The sequence below is a fragment of the Papaver somniferum genome, chromosome 3, assembly GCF_003573695.1.
Source record: "Papaver somniferum cultivar HN1 chromosome 3, ASM357369v1, whole genome shotgun sequence".
NCBI lineage: Eukaryota > Viridiplantae > Streptophyta > Magnoliopsida > Ranunculales > Papaveraceae > Papaver > Papaver somniferum.
In genome coordinates this window covers 209,227,405-209,234,496 of record NC_039360.1, presented here as the reverse complement: position 1 = coordinate 209,234,496, position 7,092 = coordinate 209,227,405, and positions in this window count along the sequence as shown.

Sequence of the window (7,092 nt, the reverse complement as noted above, 5' to 3'; positions counted from 1 at the left end):
TCAATGCAGCAGAAAAAAGTTTTTCAACTCCTTGAGGCTGATTTTCCTTTCTGTAAGAGAATTGCTCAATCCATGAATGATGGGTGCTCGTCAGTCGCTCGATTGAGCATCTTCAACTTGAGTAAGCCAGATCGATGATACAGAACGTCTTTGCACAGTGATGGATTTCTGTGACCCTTCAAACTGCAGCTAGGACACAAGAGTCGCTAGACAGTCAGTGTGTCTGTTGTTGGTGCGGCCAGTATTCAGAATTGTTACATCAGAAAAATGCCTTCATCGCTTTTCGAAATAAATTTCCCTTTCTGTTCACGATCCTTTAGAATGTAGCACTTACTGCCAAACACTCTGAGATAGTGTAAGTTGGGTTTCTTACCGTACCACAACTCATAGGGGGTGTTTAAGGTCTTTGACCGCAAATAAACACGATTGATCAAATAGCAAGCCGTAAAAACAGCCTCACCCCAAAACCTTAACGATAAGTTTTTGTTATGGAGCATTACCCTTGCCATTTCCTGATATTTATATTCTTCTTTTCTGCAATTCCATTTGCTTGTGGAGTGATAAGTGGAGAATATTGCTTCGCTCGATGATCCAATATCGTAGTCACATTACAAAGAATTAGTCCAAAAACAAGTGTATATTCCTTAAATTAGTGGGAGAAAAACCACTATCAGTTAGACGTTGAATCGTGAGAGATTTAATAAGTGGTGTGGCCTTATTGGTAACAAAAGTGGGATTTAACTCAAGTGCTTTAAAGTGAATATATGTTACGTTTCAGAGGGGATGATATATTTTTCATCCAAATATATCTCTAGTGCATTAGAAAATTTATGTCTCTTGGAAATGATGTACTTTTAATTCCATAAGTGCAGACAATGTATAAAGTTCAATTGAATAAGATAGTCAATTGGCTAAGCATAGTTCTTCTTGCCAATAAATTTGATGTTTAAAGTATGACCTCCCTGTGGAAATCGGTTGTTACTATGGTACCCCCATTGTATTGCTTGTACGAATACCAGTAGAAATATTCATTCCCAACTCTTTCCTTTTGATGTGAGCTAGAATGACATCTTATCTTGATCCAATGCTCGGTTGATACCTGTACTTTGGTGTTATTACTACCTGGGACAATAATACATATTTCTCTCATATATGTATAAGTTTGTTTTCACATGCTTCACATGAGTCAGTATGCCTAACCCTCATTACTTTGGGGTTTTTCATTTTCAATGTTGCTACGATTAGCTTAGTTTGAGAAATTTCTTTATCTCAACAGGACAAAAGAATCTCACTTCGCATGTCAACCACTTACTTTATGTTGAATATATTACTGAAGATAGTGAATCTCTTGTTGGCATACTTCAAGATAAACTGGTTTGTTAGTACCATGAATGAAGTAGAAAAATGGAAAAAAAACAATTTTCGACTCATATCGCCCTTTGTAAGTGCTTCCACAAAAATTGGAATGCATGTGCTTAGAAACATAAGGTATATTTAGCTCCACCTAGACGGTGCTTTGTCATTGGCAGAAGGTTTTATGAAGGAATATATTCATTTCTCACAAAGAAATGATTTCCACATCAAAAAAACATAATAATGGTTCTCAAGTACTTTTGGATCCAAAATGTTATTTTTGAGTCGAGTTGGGACCAACCGTAAAGTGCCATAATAAAGGACATTAAAATAAATAATTCCAGTATAATAATTCCCAAACCAAATTTCTTTATGGTCAAAATGGATTTTTAGAGACCAAATTTCTTGATGGTTCTAAAGGTCAATCGGTTAAGTCAGAACTCCAGCCAATAATCATAATTCAGTTAACAGTCAAAGTTGATAGTCAATAACCAACCAGTGATAATAACCCCGTTAATGATTGACAATACTTAGTCAATTGCCAACAATAACGTCATAACATTATAATAGTACATACATTACAAAAAAAACAATGTGAAAAATAACACGAAACATGGAATGGTGCATAAGTTACAATTTATTTATTGATTTAATACAAACAAAATGAATGAAAAAATAATAAAAATGGACGTTATAATTTATTAAACAAATAATAAAAGCAGGCGTTACAACTAATTAAACAAATAATAAAAACAAACATTGCAACTAATTAAACAAATAATAAAAGTAGACGTTACAACTAATTAAACAAATAATTAAAACAGACGTTACAACTAATTAAAAACGTTGCGACTAATTAAACAAATAATAAAAGCAGACGTTACAACTAATTAAACAAATAATTAAAACAGACATTACATTCACAGAGCACTTAAAAAATATTAATTATTTTATTATTAAATTTCAAATCAATCAAGATAATCACACACATACAGTACACATGCAGTACAGACAATCATGATCAGAAACTTTTCAAAAATTAAAATAAATCACTGGTTGAAAAAGTACATACAACTCTTCGACATAAATAATAATAAAAAAATCTTATAAAATAAAACATGTGAAGATCACCAAACAAAAAGAATAAACAAAAAAACGAAACAGTCCAAAATTTTCTATTTGATGATGGCATATGAAAACATTTAGTAACATATGATGATATAACAATATATGAAAATATTAAATTTACACAACACCAGGCATATTAAATCAAATTTTATCACATAGAGATCATTAACATGATTTTAGTATGAATAAATAAAATGACATCAAACATGTATCACTCATATCTATTAGATAGACAAACAGATTTAGACATGTTATACAATTGATTGAACAACAAACAATACAATATTATATTATAATAATCATAATAATCTCGAGAAACGAATAGGAACAAACAGATTGTGTACAACAAACAAACATCTCACAACAAACATTAGAATAACATATATATATATATATATATATGTAGATCATAGATTAGTACATGGAGGGATCATTAGAATAATATATATATACGCAATCATAAATTAAAAAAATTCATTCAATCAATCAGAACATGATCGACGCATGTGATACAAATATACATGTGAAGAAAGAAAAAAAATTACATACATACAACATGAGAACATGGAAGATAAGATCACATGTTAATTGATAAAAAGTTTAGGTATACCTCAATGTATTGCTTGATTGAGAAAAAAAATCAGAAATACGGATCCAACTAAAAGTAGCGCTTCCTTCAGTGATTTGATAATAACCCAAAAAGAAGAAAAAAAAAATAGTGGTTGAGCTCGTGCATGATAACGTTTTGCAGTGGAACAGTAAGAGATAGAGAAGGAGAAGAACTTGGTATTGATAAAGAGGCATATACGGCACGGGCATTATAATTTCATGATAATTGATTTTCCGAAATGACATTACGATATAAGCTCTTCCATTGTAGGATTTGACTTTCACTCACCCTTCTGTTAGAGAGCACTACATTTTCTATTTCTTTGTGGGGAGGAATCGTATGCTTTCCTTATAAATTTATTAAGAAAGTGATACCGAGTGTACTTCAAACAAAGTTTGCAATAATTAAAGGAACAATGATGCTAGGCTCAGTAAAAATTTCTTACCATCACCATTAGGATACATATACATGCGTACTTTGTTGCAGCATGTAGGTACAAATAAAATAAGACATATAACCAAAGGAACTTAACAATTGTTATAAGAGTCACTTTACTGCTGATTTAAGAACTGAAAATAAATTTTTCATGGACAAATGATCAACTCTATAGATCTAGGAGTTGTGCGGTTGAATTCATTGACAAACTTAGGTAAACACAACCAAATAATTAGCATTCACCGATGCATCCATTCCCAAGATGAAATTCTTTTTTCATGTTTGTTGCGATGTTCAGCAAACACCTGCAAAACCACCAAAAGTAAATTAAAGATTTGTGTTACTCAAAAACTAAACGACACAGGGCCATAAAGACGTTACCCCATCCAAGAGTTTCAGAAACCACCATTATATGTTAATGGATTACCTGAGTTTTATGATATTTGGAACAGTTTCAAACACGTCGGATCAGTGCCATCTTCTGCTTGGACCTCAACTTATTTCATTTAACATTGCCAAGTTGGGTTGACAGCTTAAGTGTTTTCACCAACGATGTAAAGATTCTCAATCATTCCAAAGATACCTTCGACCTTTGCTAGTTAAACACGCACTATACTTGCAAATCTTTGGTAACATATTGCCATCCTTGATGACTCATTGCTGAATCAAATTCTCTTCATTGCCACTTCTTGAATACAAACCTACTAAGTGTAAAAAACTAAGATGATGACTAACAAAATATCATATACTTGATGTCATTTTGTCCTTTTCTGAATTATTCATAAAATTTGAATACAACTATTCTTTATAGTAATGTTGCAGCCCTAACGTAGTATGTCAGTGATCTATTATGTATCTTAGTGAAAGAAAGAGACTAATAGACAAAAGATCTTAAAACGGTGGTGATATTTTAACAGGTCAAAACCTAAGAGAACAAATAAGTATATCATGTAAAACTGAAACATGCAGATCTGTGGATGTACGTGCAGCAGACAACTGGTGTAAATAACAAAGCAAAGTAATATACAGTTGGTATGGTTTCAAAAGAACTGTAGTTGATTAATAGATTATGTCATCCTAAAAACCCTATAGCTTTTTTTTTTTTGAATCACTATGGGAAATGTGATGCTATAGTAAGGCAGTAAGGGTAACAATTATCTTATGTACTCAAAGGTCTTGAATTAAATTGAGTGATACATTAACAAATCTAGCTAAAATTAAGAACAGAGATAGTCCGGAGGAAATACCTACTGGAAAATGTAAGCCTAAGTGTAAATCTAGTGAAAGGGACATTGAAAGGCGCCAATCAATTATATGGAGAGGGTGACTATATCAGGCAGAGGATAAAACCCACAATTTTATTTAGCAAATAAGAAAATAACAAAAATAAGCCAACTGAGTTTGGTGTGAAAGAGAATATAAAACTTACATAGTACAGTTACATGACTGAGCGGCGCGATGTAACCTTCGAAGAAGCAACAAAAGGACAAAAACCATGGCTGGCTGACCCTAAGATGAGCTGCAAATCATGAAACAAGAATAAGGACGATGTATCGAATCACAAATGACTACCCGCAGTTTGGTTAACAGTACAATCAAGTGCGATGAATAATGTCATTTCCCCGAAATACAAATAAACATTGTAAGAAGTCTTCCAGACCTTGCACAAAATAGGAAATGCAAATGTAACATCATACAAACAAAATACTAAAGTAACTAAACCATCAAGGTTAATTGTTAGCATGGATGTAAGACGAAAACAATGGATATTTCAGCAAAACTGGTTTAACAAATTCTAATTGTATGGAGAAGGGATAAAGAGCGACTTGCTATATATCGTGGTTTCCGTTCTTTGCACTGAATGAACAACATCGGGTTCAACTGGATACATAAAAAAAACCATACTAACTCCATTAACAACCCTGTAAGTATGTCACATCAAATCGGGAAATGACGGAACATACTGGAAATTACAAAATGAAGCAACTAAATTCCGTGGAAATCATGTATCGAAAAGATGTAAATTGCGCGATCAAAAGTTACAAAGGGGACATGATAGGACTGATGTCCAATGGAGCTAAGAAACTTTGTTACTTCTTGAACTATTCTGAAATGGTTTGGATTGCAACCAAATCAGTAAGAACTAAAAAACATGAGCAATATATTAAAAGAAAATATTTTGAAGAACAACTACCAATACTTGATATTAAAAGACATGCACGATTGAATTCAAGCCATAAAAGAAACGAACCTAAAATGTTGCTACGATCATGAAACCATAAACTGCTTATTAAACTTTAGATAATTGTATGTCTCTTCAAAAATAACATCGATGGTTATCGATTGTTGTGTAAATATGCAATTGAAAATCACCCCATCAATACGAAGTTGGCCCTTAATTAACAATGAACCCCTCAAATTCTTAATGTCAGCAAACAAAAAAGAACTCCGAGAAACCAAAACAAATTTGAATATCCAAACCAGTATGGCTTTTATGATTTTACCCAGTGAATTTTGAGAGATCGATGAAATTCCTTGACAAAATGACGATTGCTGTGAAAGATAAGACCAAAGTCGGTAAGAAGGAAATTGTATAGAAGCAAAAGAGGTTTTGATGATTCCGATCACGGTTCCAAGAAGAACAAAAATAATAAATCCAATACACAAATTTGAATTCTTTAACTAATTATTGTTTTTAAGAAACGCAGGTTCAAAGCTGGAAGTACAAAACAAATATTATTATTATTACCTTCAACAACATTATCAACAAACCTAATCTCTTACGCCACCATTCCCCCATGACTGTTTCACTAAGAGAGGGAGAGAAGCAAGTAAAAATAGTAATTATTGATACAAACAACGAACTAAAATTTGATTCTTCAGGGACTCACAATATCATACCTGTAATCTGATTTTTGTTCCCAAAAATTGTTGATTCATCTTCTCAGGGAACGAAATCAAATTAAAAATCATGGAGAACATCACCAAGATTAACATGATGAGCAAAATAAACCCCAAAACGAAAAATGAAAGGCAAGAAAACTATGTGATTGATCATCGGGTTTTTAGCAGCGGCAATAGATTCTGGAAATGAGAGAGTCGGAGAGAACGATGGTTTTCTTTTAGCAGCGGCGATCTTGGATCTCAGATAGGCAAATAGAACGACAGGGCGTACGATGGGGCGTATTACTGTATTCTCATTCCTAAATCTAGAAGTTATGCTACACGTGCGATTATTAGGGTCTGGTCTGGACAACCATATCCATGGATTTATCTTTGCCAAGGATATATCTGAACCACCACTTACAAGGCAAACTTAGCCAAACTGTGCTTTATACTATTGATGTTCTCTTATATACATGAAAGGGAAGACCTATTCATCTAATGGACCGCACATCCATGGGCCATAGGCCCTATAACAAATTTTGATTTTTCCTGTGTACCATCTACAAAAGTCAAATATATATGATCATGACGATTAACATTCTATTTGTCTTCTTCTTCATTAATCTCTCATTTTCATTAAAAAAACATCGAGTTAAAAACCCTAGATTAGATTTTTATTC